Here is a 13,621-nt window from a genome sequence, read left to right as displayed (position 1 = left end):
TGGAGCTTGAAATGCTGGACAGAGCCGTAGCCCTGCACCCGGTTCGTTGGCTTATTAAAGCTAAATGCAGTGAAAAAGATTCAAGCCAGTAGGGCTCATGATGTACATCTGGTCTTGCAGAACACACAGGAATCTTGAGACGGTTTTTCCTCCATCTAAACTTCTTAGCATCCTCCTATAGAAGCCAGTGTGACTAGCAAAGGACAGGAGTCCCAAGCAAGTCACAAACAGCGGTAACTTTAAGAAAGGCAGTTCTAGCACTGCAAACAGGGGTCTCTGTTGCTTTAAGGTAAGGGGGGCGGATCACTTTGCTGAAACAGTGAAGGGAAGAGCTGCAGGGAGCCAGCCCGGGTTGCCGAAAGAGGAGCAGCGGCAGAGCCAAAGCGAGCGCGGAGGAGAGAGCAAGCAGTTTCTTCCACCAGCACCAGGTCACTCGAAACGTTTTCTGCAACTTGTTCGTGCAGCTTGCCGAGGGAAAGTGGCCGAAAGCTTGATTGGACGACGGCCTGGTGATTCCTTTTTTCCCTGGTGCAGGCGAAAAAAAAAAAAAAAAAGCACACGGATCCCCACGCGCGTACTGCTTATTTAGGAGGGGGAGGGGCCGGGGTAGTGTTCAGCTGTGGCAGGACGGTGGCACCTCGCGCCAGGACCAGCCCTGAGGAGTGGGAGGGGGGCTGGCAGCAGCTAGGGGAGGGGGTGGGAGGGGGACTTTGGGACGCGGATCCAAGGCAAGGGACCTGCCGCCGCCACCACCACCCCGGGACCTGCCGCCGCTGTCGGCGGAGGTTCGGGGGTGAGGATTTATGTGCACGGACCGCAGGAGGAGTCGGAGGATCTGCACTGGAGGGGAGTTCCAGCTCTCACCGCCACCGCCGCTTCTCTTGCCTGGGATTAAAGTGTCAGCCTGGAGGGAGCAGCCGTTGCTGGAGAGGAGCGAGCATGAACAGGTACCCCCAAGTCCCCGGTGCTACTCCCCCCCTTTGAACGCTTCAAGTGCAAAATGCAAGGATTGCTAGATTTGCATGAGGGGTTTCCTATGAAGACAGTGATTAGATAGACGGTATGTGCAAGGCATAGACCAGCTCTTCTCAGTCTCGAGGATCTCGGCTTTTGCTGCTTGATCAGGAGCCAGAGGACTTGAAATTGGATGGTAGGTGGGCTGTTTTGGCTGAGAGGTGCCCATGCTAGGTTATTTGGGATCGTTGTACAAAAAAAAGTGACTTGTTACTGGGTCTGTATTTTTTTTGTAAGGGGGGGGTCAAAGAGCTGCTGGCCTTTCAGGGGACAAAGCGATAGGGAGTGATCCATTAATAGTAGTTTGTCATGGAAGGGGACCGATTTTGTTGTTCACCAGTGTGGGTACTGGTCTGCAATCCTTGGTTTCCTTATACTCCCTCACTTCAGGGTGGTTTTTTTTGTTTTGTTTTTTTAAATATCATCATTCTTTGTTAGTGCCTGACTTGGGAATTACGGTAGCTGTGAAAAACAAGCTCCAGTTTCCTCCTCTAAGAGTTCGTCTGTGTTTTGATTTTTGTAGTAACTTCTCCCGTCTATGCTTCTTGCCCGGGCTGGCATTTTAATAATGCAAAGCTTCGTAGTGGAGCGATCCGGTCCCTAACCAGGCTCTCTGACCACTTCCATCTACCCGCTTCCTTTCCCCCACCTCCCCATTTTTTATTTTGGTTTGCTTGTGACATCTGCCTTCTTTTAGTACCTGCAAAGTCCTACTATCCATTAAAGACTTTGAGCAGATTTCTTTGGGAGAAGAGGTGACTTTTGAGTGGCTGTGTTGGGTTATGCGGTTCTCTGAGGAGTTTTCCCCACACAGAGGTTGTTCGATGATTTGGCTTCAGAGACTGAAAGCAGTTGTTTGCCCCTATCCAAAAGGGGTTTTGTTGTTAAGCCTGGACTGTGTAGGGATTTTCTTTGCAATGATCAATTTGATTTTTATATTCATGCAAACTTCACAGCTATTCCAAACTAGAATTCATCATAAATACAAGGCAACTTTTTTTTTTTTTACAATTAGGTATTGAAATCCAGAAGTTTGCCGTGAGGAATGGATTTAATAACCTAGTGCAAGGTTTAGATTTTGTGACAGTCTTCTGCTCTGACTTTAAACCGGGTTCATCGGAGGGGTTTTAGTTCACCGACTTGTGCTGGGGGTGGGGGTGGGAAATTTGAACTGGAGAAAGCAAAAAAAACGTTTTCATCTTTCAAATTCCCAATCTCCAAAAATTAAGACACTCCTTCCCATCAGCTTTTCTTCTTGAAAAGAAAGTATACTTCCAGTTTGCAGTTTTGTGACAGTTTGCTTGAAAATTCTCTCCCAGGAGATCTGCTATTATTGTATTTTTGAAGTGTGAAATCGACAAGCTGGCCGCTTTCATAATTTCATCTGTCAAATTTTTGTCCAGTTAGAACTGCTAAAAGCTGTGTAGGTGCTGGCAAGGGATTTTGTAAGTAGCTAACCGACACAACAGTTTGTTTGTGTGTATATGTGCATGACAAGATAAGGAGCGATGTTTAATTGGGGACTTTTTTTCAGGAGTGGCTTTCCTATTTTAGCATTTTTCTCTTGGCGGTTGGTAAGGGAGGAGTAAATTTAGGTGTCTGTTTTAGTGTGAAAATGAGACTCCAGCCTGTGCGCCTTAGGCTCCGTCTAGGGCAGGTTACCGAAAGGCTGGATGAAATTTCATTGTGGCTTGCGTTAGCATTGCAGAGCCATCAAGGATAGTGACAGCTCTGCAAAACTGCAGCGCTGAATCTTTGTAGTCCATGTTGTGAAATCGTTGTTTTCAAGTATCACCAGCCCTATTATTTTATAATGAATAATTTTGATTCGCAGTATGAACTGAAGATCGCGTGGTGGCCATTGTGTAACTTGGATTTCAGTTGCGCTGTGCTGCATTTGCAGAATGTGAAACGATAAAGCACATCCTCTCCCTTCCCCCCTATATTTTTATGTTTTTGGGGGTAGAAGGCAAGGAGGCAGTTCTGGGGCTGTACTTACCGGTGATTGTATTATACATAAAAGAAGCGTTAGTGATTTGGGCTTTTTAAGGTCATAGAGTGGAGCGTGTCGGGGAATCCAGACCCAAAGAGCGCTGGTGGGATTTCCCGATATCTGCTGCTATGTGTTAAGCCACTAGGGGCCCTTATAAACTGCTCTTGTAAATACCAGTGCACGGGTATGCAAAGTAATTCAGCAGGAGGAATTTTCATTCACGTGCTTGACACACAAAGGGCATTGCTATAGATTTCCTTAGTCCAATCAATTGCCCTGACGGGCTGAGAATAAATAAAATGACTGATTCTTGGAAGACTCCTAGTATGGGTTCTTGCCTTTCACCCCTCCCATCGTGACTGAGAGGGAGAATTGTGGGGGTGGGGTTTTGCATGAACTTCCGTGTCTGCATCTGTGCTGTCTCTTCCAAGCTGAGGGCTGCGCACCGATGAAGTTGTTTTTAAAAAGAAAACCTATCAGTTCTAACAATAAATGAAGACGGGTAAAGACCAGTATGGTCTGTTTAGTCCAGTGGTCTCAAACTTGCGGCCCGCCAGGTACTATTTTGAGGCCCTTGATATGTTTATCATAATCACAAAAGTAAAATAAAGCAGTTTCGTGATCATATGTCTCTGTAGCTATAAATTACAATATTATTATTAAGACTTATCCAAAAAGAAAGATTTATAAACTATAAAGAGTTTTACCTCATGCAAAATTGTCAATTCTTTAATAGAACATTAATTATGTTTTCTGAGGCCCTCCAAGTACCGACAAATCCAAAATGTGGTCCTGCAAAGGGTTTGAGTTTGAAACCACTTGTCTAGTCTGACCTGTATAGTGGCTAGAGTTATACCCACTATGCCCATTTTCACTAGATCCTAAAATTTATTTATTTTTGGTACTTATATACCACTTATAGCCAAAATAGTTTACATTCAGGTACTCAAACATTTTTCCCTATCTGTCCCGGTGGGCTCTCACTCTGTCTAATGCACCTGGAGCAAATGGGGATTAAGTGACATGCTCAGGATCACAAGGAACAGCATGGGATTTGAACCCACAACCTCAGGGTGCTGAGGCTGTAGCTCTAGAGTTCATTGGATACTGTACTGTATAAGCAAAAAGACATGCCATGAAATAAGAAGTTGGTGTACTTTGACACCCAAATGTTGGCATGTATATCTTATATACATGTATTATGTATATTTAAGAATGGCGTGATTTGCTGAGTGTTTGGATAGTTTGCCTTCCTAGGAAATTTTCTGACTTATAGCTGTAGGTTTGGGGTGGAGATGAGGGGGTTAGATCGGGGGAGGGGGGCATGATGTTCCTGACTTGGTCCGTTACTGCCCCCTCCCATTATCAATATAACTTCTTTACCCCCTCCAAACTAAACAGGCATAATTTGCCTATGCTCTGAAGTTAACATTATTTATGTCAAAGTTAGATTGTAAGCTCTTCAGAGCAGGGACCATTTATTAAATGTCAATATGTACAGCACTGCATACACCTTTCAGGTGCTATATACGTGATAAATATTAGTAGTATGTGGAAGATACTACACAGCAAAAGCCTTTCCAGTTGAGTTAGGTTAGGAATTTGGAATGTGGCGCTGGCATTATGATGGAAGTGGGGGTGGGGGAGTGCAACAGAGGGAGCCTTGAGGAAACATGAAGGCAAATGGATGGTGTGTTTCAAAGGAGCTTTGCAAGTACTTGTACAGATTTGCCAGCTCAGGAATTCCATTGTATATTAAGTACTTAGGTTGGAGAGTGGTGTTGGAGGGGGAAGGTCTGGCTTGAAGATGCACTGTACGTCTAGAGTGCCAGGTTCACAAATTTAAAATCGACCAACCGTGGCAGCCTTGATAGACATTAGGCAATGAGGTCGAGTATACTTACACTGCTCCTCTGTTGATTTTCAGTATTTCAAATTGACCAGGCAGACCTTGTGTAAAGGAGCTGAGTGAAATTATTTGCATATTGAATTGCTGTCAGAATGGGCTTGATTTGATGAACTATTGGACAGTACAGATTGTGAAGGTATTGGGGGGGGGGGGCGCTCTGCAAATGGAAACACAGCCTTCATGGTAAATCTGAATTCAATAAAGTCATCCAGTGAGAAGCAAGAAGGATTTGAAGCTTCAGTATTTTATTAGGGTATTTTATTAGTTTCATTTCGGGCTACCCCTATCAGGGCAGTGCACGTTTTCCTGTTTTTGTACCTCTGGACATCTTTCAGGCAGAAATAATTGTTCCTAAACAGTCCTTTAGATTTTTTTTTTTTTTTTGGGGGGGAGGGTGTCCATAAAACAGATGCATTATTCTAAATGTTTGTTTGCTTGGGAGAGCTATTGCAAAGGATGCTATCATTCCTAATACAAGGATCCTGAAGCCTACCTAAAGAAGTTGTTGACTAGTCTGTGAAAGCCTGCAGACTGCTTTTAACTTCAACTTTAGACCTTCTAGTTAATCCCCTTTAAAGAAATGAAGCAGGCTGTTGAAGGATTTGCACTCTAAATAGCATAGTGCTTAATTAAATCTAAAGCCCCTTTTTATTTTTGCATGCTTAGCTGTTATCATTTATATTCCTGAAAAACATTAGCATACATAGCGTGTCAAAATGTGTGTGTGTTTTTTTGGGGTTTTTTTTTTGTTTTGTTTTTAAATGAAAAGGGCCAGAGCAGGGAACCGGTAGATTATTTTTCTTCAGATGTAAAAGTTCATACTGGCAGTTGTGTGTCTTCATAGATCTCTATCCCTCTATGTCGTTTCCACCCTTCCGTTCCTGAGCTGGGATTTGTAGAGGCTGCTTAAGGAATGCAAAGTGGTTTAGGTGGCAGCCTGAAGCAGGGTTGAGTGGTTAGAAATTTCTTGCTCTTATTACCAGTGATTTATCAGGGCAGGAGCAGAGGGTGAATAGTTTATTTCTCTGTTGCAAAGGGAAACACAGTAGAGCGCGAAAGAGGGGGTTTGCAGATCCCTTTTGCGCAAGTTGCACAGCTAAGCACCCAGGCTTCAGCCTATTCATGGCGCAGACTTTTTTTGCACATCTACTACTGGATTTCTTTAAGGTTAATGCAAACAGCACTGCCTCAGGGGAGTCACATTTCTTTTTGTAGATGGGTTGCACAGCCTATGAAATACCAATTTTCCAGGGCAGGTCCAGTGGCGGGAATGGCAACCGTGGGCTTTGGTTTCGTCGCCTACAAAGTATAATGACTTTAAATGCTGGACAGTGTTGTTGATAGCTCATGCGTGCGAATCGTAGTAAGGGGAATTCGCAGCATCCCGTGCATCTTTTGTTTGCTGTCTGGCTGGTGGGCAAAGGACCTTTTTGCCTTCCAAGATGCTCAATTTATATTCATGCCACTCTTCATTAATGCAAGCTAAAGTTGCAAAGAGAGAACAGAAAGTAAACCCTGGTCCTCCCCCCACCCAAAAAAAAAAAAAAAAAAAATCACATAAACGAGAAGCCTGGTAAATGATGATCTGATAAAAAGTTTAGACCAATCTGGATCTGAACACCGTTCCAAGATTTATAAACTATTTGACTACTATGGTATTTCGACCAGCCTATAAAACATTCTTTAGTCTCTTTTATTAGTTTGCCAAAATACTCCTGCTTACTTACAAAATCAAACACAAAAATATTCCAGCTTTCATCGACAAATATCTGATTTCCTATACTTCCTTCAGAACGTTCCGGTCCAATATGCAAAATCTACTAGTAATTCCATCCATTGCTATTTTCTCAGTTACCACTCCCTTCCCTTTGGAACACTCGACTGTTGGACCTCAGATTAGAGCCTTCCTTGGAGAAATTCAGATTCAAGATCAAAACTCTTCTCTTTAAGGATGCCTCCAACACTTGAGATCAGAGCCCTCTTGCAGAGCATGCCAAACACTCCAGCAGAGACTGATAAACGCTTCCCAAGAAACGATCCCCTTCCTTCTGTATTTTCCTTCCCCCTTTCCCTCCCATTTTCTTTTCTTTTCTATCTCGATGTATTTTTTATTCCCCGTCCCCCTTTCCCTTTGGGCATTGTCAGTATATTTTGGTTCATAAACCCCAGTTATATTATTTTATTTAATATTGTTTTTACTTCTTTTTAGTTGTATTTTACTATAAAATTTATGTGAACCATTTAGTTGTTATTTGATAGACGGTATATCAAGTGACAAACTTGGAAACTTGGAAAATAGGAATATGGGGGTTCAGTGTTTCCTATGAATTTGGGTGTTTTGTTCAAGCTTTAAAAAAAAAAAAAAAAAATTGGGACTCTGCTGAGAGAGCCTGTCCTACAAGGACTGTTTTCTACTCATTAGGCCAGATTCAGTAAATGGCAATCAAAAACCAGCACCAGAAAAAAGTCAGCACTAAGCACTATTCTATAAAGGGTGGTCTGGGATGAGCATCCTTTATAGAATAGGCATGGAAATCAGTTCTAAGTGCTAAAGTTGAGAATTGGAATTTACACCATCTGAAACTTGGTATAAATGCCAGCACCAAACTCTTGGAATTTTGGCATGTAAATGGAAACTATTCTATAAAACAGCATGTAAATACAGTGGAACCTTGGTTTACGAGCATAATTCGTTGCAGAAGCATGCTCCTAAACCAAAATACTCGTATATCAAAGCGAGTTTCCCCATAGGAACTAAGGGAAACTCGCTTGATTCGTTCCCACCCACCCCCATCCCCCGAGGCCAGCGGCGCTGCTCTACCCCCCTCAAGAACCGGCATTGCTCTCCCCCGCTCATGAAGGCTCCCCCCCCGTGTGATCCGCCATCCCCCACTCGTTTCGCCCCCCCGCGTGATCCACCATCCCCCCGCGATCCGGCACCCCCCACGCTCACGTCGCAACCCCCCCGCCGCGATCCGGCATGCTCCAGTCACCCACCCACCCATCCGATCATATTCCTTACCCCCATTTGGCACTGGCACCAACGCAGAGGACATGCCAGTGCCCGAAGGTCTGCCTTCTTCTTTGCGCTCTCTATGGGATTTAGGTACTCGATGTTATAATACACAAATTCAAATTGGTGCCAGTGAACTGCAATAATTGATAAGGCCAGTTAATGCAAAGTTAATGTTGTTACCTAATTAGTTGCATGCACATCTTGAATCCACACCAAGATTTCAGCACCATGTATTGAATCTGTGGAATGAATCTTGAGTTGTAGTAGTATAAAAATTATATATTTTTAAGTTTTAATTTTCTGTTCTGTTTTTTTTTTTTTTGTCTTACATATGTTTGTCGTAAACTGCATAGAATGTATTTTTTAAAAATCAGTTTTGTTGTCAATAAATAAATAGGATTTCAAGCATTATAACAGGTATTGTCAGGCAACTAGCATCGCTATGGGTGTAGTCGGGACCTGAGAGCCATCGCATGCCAGAACTCAAGGGAATGCACTTAGGAGCTATGGAAATGATTAGCCTCAGAGATGGGGTTCAGCAAACGCCTTGCCTGGGAGCTAACCTTTCTGGACTGCAGAATTGGCTCACTCTGTCTCTCAGTGTCGGATGCTGGGCTGGCCTGAATGAGATGCATGGAAATCAGGGACCTCGGGCCTCACATTGTTAGAATTCCTTCCACAAAGAACTGCCTAGCCAGCTTTGACTATAGTGACTCAGCTTGGCTCCCTGACCCGCCTTTAGTCTGAGAATGAACGACTGCAGATTGTTAGACTGTTTGGGCCTTTTAAAATAATAATAATAACAATAGAATATTAGCCAAAATGTTTTTTTTTGGTTCGATGAAAATATGGCCATTGTCTGAAAATTCTACTTGACAGCTTTTCTCTTTTCACAGTTTGTAACAGTGTCAGAAAATTTGTGACCTTTACACCACTGTTGTATGCCAGGTTAAAATTGAGCAGACCAGCTTGTTTTAAAATGTTGATTAAATCAAAAGTGATTCCTGATTGTGGTTTTAGCCTGGGGCTTGCGGCTCTTTTAATGCTGCTTATCTAAGGAAATTGAGTTTTTGTGTGAGGCGCTTTTGAGGGAGGTGTATGGTATACTAAGAGCTGCACCATATTCTTGTTCAGTTACACATTGAATTATTTTAAACCTGGAAGATTTAAACCAATGAAAACTGTGATCAGATATACGAGTAGTGATAAGAAGTTTCCTTAACACCAGAATTGGAGGAAGAAATGAATAGTGCCCTTGCCTTTTCTTGGGGGGATGGGATATCTTGAAAACTGTTTGGCTGCTGCTCAGTGCACCTGCCCTTCTGTGGGAGATTAGGTTTCAGAAGCAGTGATAGATACTGAATTCCTGAAACCAGTTGGGTTGGTTGTAGGGTCAGCAGTACTGATGGGGGCTTAGAATTCAATGCGGCCTTTTTATTTTTTCCAGGCTAAAAATTAGACCAGAGACACACAGCACCAATCTTTAGTATTTCTGTGAAGTTTCTGTCACAGTTCTGGGATTTCACCCTAAACTTCAAGGGCTCCTTTTACAAAGGTACACTAGTGTTTTTAGCGCACGCTAAAGCACGCGCTAGCCAAAAAACTACCGCCTGCTATTCTGTGCGTTAAGGCCCTAATGCACCTTTGTAAAAGGAGCCCTAAATTAGTCAGTAAGAATGCAGAGCTAATTATCTCCCAGCACTTCACTTTTGTGTGTGTGCGTGTATGGGGAGGTCTGCATTTGTAGTACTATTCTTATTTTGGATATTCTAGAGCAGGTGTATTCGACCCAGTCCTCGGGGACCACCTGGCCAGTCGGGTTTTCAAAGTCTCTGTCATCCATATTCATTTTGGATATCCTTAAAACCCGACTGGCCAGGTGGTCCCTGAGGACTGGGTTGAATACCACTGCTCTAGAGCAAATCTTCTGAACAAGTTAGAAAATTTTCCTTGAGAACAACAAGTCTGACCAAATAAATGCATGTTTAGATTGAAAGATAACTCCATGCAATTTACCTGTCTGTACATTCCTGTAATTAAGAAGATACTCGTTAAGATTCTGCACTGGGCTGTGGAAAGAAAACAGGAGAGAGAAAGTGGTTTAAACACGTTATTATAGGAGCCAGAAAACAATCCATTTAATGGCCCAACACAGATTTTCGTTCCCTTTTGTCCTAAATTGCAGGAAATTAAAGACTCTATGTTCAAGAATATAAGAAAACGTGCCAGTTTCCCTGTGATTACATTTCTATGAAAGAAAGGATAAAAAAAAGCCTTTGATAATAACAAATTGGGATAGTTTCCTTTTATTAGTTTTCCCTGCTGAATATAGAAGGTGAAGCCCCAGTGCCTCGAGCTGTCTCTGAAATGAAGAACGCAGCAGGAGTCCTTTTTCTCTGCAAACCTCAGAAGTGGCTCTCTGCAAAGGCATCTGTGTAATAGATGGCTTTTTGTACCTTGGGAGTATATGTGTTTCTATGAATGTAGGTGGGAAAATAAATAAATAAATAAATATATATGTACATATGTGTGTGTGTATATATCTCCAATAAAATATTTTGCGGAAAAAAAAGAATTTACATTATAGATAGATAGATATAGCTACAATGTAAATTCTTTATATATATATATATATATATCTACAATGCAAATTCTTTTTTTTCCCGTAAAATATTTTATTGGAGATTTTTATGTAAACAAATGTAATAAACAAATTGGAAACACAAAAATATATATGTAAATATATGTGTAAATTGTACGAAGCCTGAGTTGGTAGGAAGTTTGTCTTTCACAATAATAGAGGACAAGTACAAGAACGCACACAAAAAGTCATAAAACCAATTTTTGAAACTTTTACAAGGGGGTATGCCAAGAGATGGACACAGCCCCCCCCCTTTCCCCAACTGCATTAAAAAAAACTAAAACAAAACCATGCCTTAAATTGGATGATGATGTATCGGCATTGGGATTATTTTTGTGTTTCGGAATCTGAATGCAGTTCAGTTTTTCAGAATTCAAAGGTGATTCCAAAAGAGGGAATGGGAAGAGAGGGATTCATTATCCAGGTAGCTTTACAATTTTTTGTTATAGGTGAGAAATTCAATTTTATTTTTTGTAACCTGCTTTATCCCAGGACAAGCAGGCAGCATATTCTCCACATGTGGGTGACATCACCGACGGAGCCCCCTAGCGGACGTTTTCGCAAGCAGACTTGCTCGAAGACCTTCAAGCTTGCGATTGGCCTGCGCATGCACGCGTGCCCCTCTTGCCCTGCCTAGGGCATGCGTCTCCTCAGCGTGTCCTCAGTTCAATGTTTTCTGCAGAGCAAGAAGCATTGCTCCCTTGCTTCGCGCGATCTCTTTGTTCCTCTTGCACCGCGGCTTATTTGGTTTATTTCTTTTGAGTCGCTGTGCTCGCATCTTTCCTATTCTTTATTTTTATTTTTTTTTTCAGTTCGTATAATTTTGACCGGGTTCCCGGTCTTCCTCTGGCCGCCTGGCCTCTCAGGGCCACGGCTCTCTTTTTTCTTATGTCCCGGTCTCGTTCCGGCTTTAAAAACTGCACTAAGTGCAACCGGGTTATCTCCATCACCGATCCTCATCGTTGGTGTGTGGAGTGCCTGGGTGCAGAGCACCGCGCTTAGTCATGTCCCCGTTGTGCGACTTTGCAACCGCGGGCTCTTCGTCGGAGGGTGGCCAAGATTCTCCAACTCTTTGGCCCCATGGATCCTGCGGGACAGTCCTCGAGCTCGGCCTCGGTGCCCTCGTTGGGTGCTTCAGCCTCGAAAGTCCTCGGCAGCCTCGAAGGCTCTGGCCTCAGCACCTCCTACTCTGGCCTCGGGTAAGTCTCCTCTTTCCTCCTCAGGTGTGCTGGCAAAGAAGCCTATCTCGGAGTCTCATGTCAGCGCCGCCTTGTCGGCGTCTTCGAGACATCACTCTAAGCATGCCTCCTCACGTAAGGAATACTCTTCCTCGAGGTCGCCCCCGAAGGAGCGCACTGCTGCACCTCCGACACACCTACCTTTGGTCTCGGTGCCTATGTTCGAGGACATGCTTAAGGCTATTATTACCACTCAGTTTTCCTCGGTGGTTAGCCAACTAGTCCCGGCTTCGACGCCTTTGACCTCGGTCTCGATCCAGTCGCGGTCTGACCAGCCTGAGCTTCCCCTCGTCTCTCAAGGCCTTACCCGTAAGACTAGTCGGATTCCCTCGAGTGGGTCCTCCTCCCCTGACTCACCGGTGACTTTTTGGGGGTCCAGGCCGGGGGCCAAATTTCCCCCTGCTACTGCAGCGAAGCTCGCCTCTTCTAAAAAGCCCTGGTCTTCCCCGCCCTGTCGGGACAGGTCTACGACCTTGAGACCATCTTGTCCTCGAATTGGACTCTAGTGTCTGTTCCCCTTTGAGGCGCTTGCCGGCTTCTCAGGGGCCTACGTCGAAGCTAGTTGGAGAATTTTCCTATACTCCATCTTCTCCGAGGCCACCTCAGCGATTTCCTCGGACTCCGGGGTCTTCCCCGGTCCATCTGGCATGGGGCCGTTCCTCGATGCCCCCTACACGCCTTAGTCAAACCTTTTTGGTCTCCCTTTCACGGGACTCTGAGGCTCCGGCTTACTATTCCAGGGAAGTTTCTCCCTCTTTCTCGGCTGCACCCCGATCTCGGTCGGAGTCTCCCCCGGAGGATGAATCTACTTCTCGGACCTCCTCCTTTTCTCGTTTCATCTCTGACATGGGCAGAGCTCTGAACTTAGATCTTCAGTCCGACTCCCGCTGTACCCAGGAATACCTGGCAGCATTGGGAGTTGACAATACGCCTCGTGAGACGCTTCGCCTTCCGTTGCATCAGGTTCTCCGGCAGACATTTCTCCGGAACCTGAAAACACCATATGCTGTTATGGCTATTCCCTCCAAGTTGGAGTCCCGTTACCGGACTATCCTGGTTAAGGGCTTTGAAAGTGCTCAGCTTTCCCACCAATCCTTGGTGGTTGAATCTTCCTTGAAGAAATCTAACCCCTTGAAGGTTTACGTTGCTGTCCCTCCGGGCAGGGAGGGCCACAAAATGGACAACTTTGGTCGCCGCCTTTATCAGAATTCGATGATGGCGAACCATGTCCTTAATTACAACTTCTTCACATCCTACCTCCGGTTCTGTATAGATGCCCTCCGCTCGTTCCGGGAGGTTGTTCCAGAGCCTCGGCGTTGGGAGTTTCGTCTCCTCAAGAAGACCCTCTCCCAACTCCGCCTGTATATGTTTCAGGCCTCTTACGATGCCTTTGAATCGTCCTCGAGAGTTACAGCCTTTGCGATCGCCATGCGTCGCCTTGCTTGGCTCCGTATTGTGGACATGGATCCAAATCTACAGGATCGCCTTGCCAATCTCCAGTGTGTGGGTCATGAGCTCTTCAATGATTCCATCGAGGCTGCCATGAAGTGCCTCTCGGACCACGAGCAGTCCTTCGCGTCTCTGGTGAAACTTAAGCCGAAGGCTCCTCCGGCTCGCCAATATAAAATTCCTCTCCGGAGGTACCCACAAAAATCCACTCCTGCTTTCTCGAGGCCTCCTGCAAAACGGCCCCTGCAGCAACAGCCACGTCAACCTAAGACTCAGCCGCCGGCCCCGGCGAAGACCGGGCCGACCTTTTGACAATTCCAGTCCGAGCCTTCGGGCTCCCTTTCTGGAGTCTTCCCCCTTC

At 44.7% G+C, this 13,621-nt stretch overlaps 1 protein-coding gene across 12 annotated transcripts in view; it reads left to right on the top strand.

The window, feature by feature from the left end:
- The first annotated feature begins 690 nt into the window (after positions 1 to 690).
- Positions 691 to 13,621, top strand: part of PTPRD (protein tyrosine phosphatase receptor type D) — a 1,247,124-nt gene continuing 1,234,193 nt past the window's right edge. For 10 of the 12 annotated variants that reach the window (XM_033918844.1, XM_033918800.1, XM_033918751.1 and 7 more), the window contains exon 1: positions 691 to 947. The gene's annotated coding sequence lies outside the window, so the exon portion shown is untranslated. The remainder of the gene's footprint in view (positions 948 to 13,621) is intronic. The other 2 variants (XM_033918826.1, XM_033918818.1) reach the window with 1 other exon arrangement.

The sequence above is a fragment of the Geotrypetes seraphini genome, chromosome 1, assembly GCF_902459505.1.
Source record: "Geotrypetes seraphini chromosome 1, aGeoSer1.1, whole genome shotgun sequence".
Taxonomy (NCBI): domain Eukaryota; kingdom Metazoa; phylum Chordata; class Amphibia; order Gymnophiona; family Dermophiidae; genus Geotrypetes; species Geotrypetes seraphini.
The sequence above is the reverse complement of the archived record's forward strand: the minus strand, read 5'-3'. Positions and strand labels throughout refer to the sequence as shown.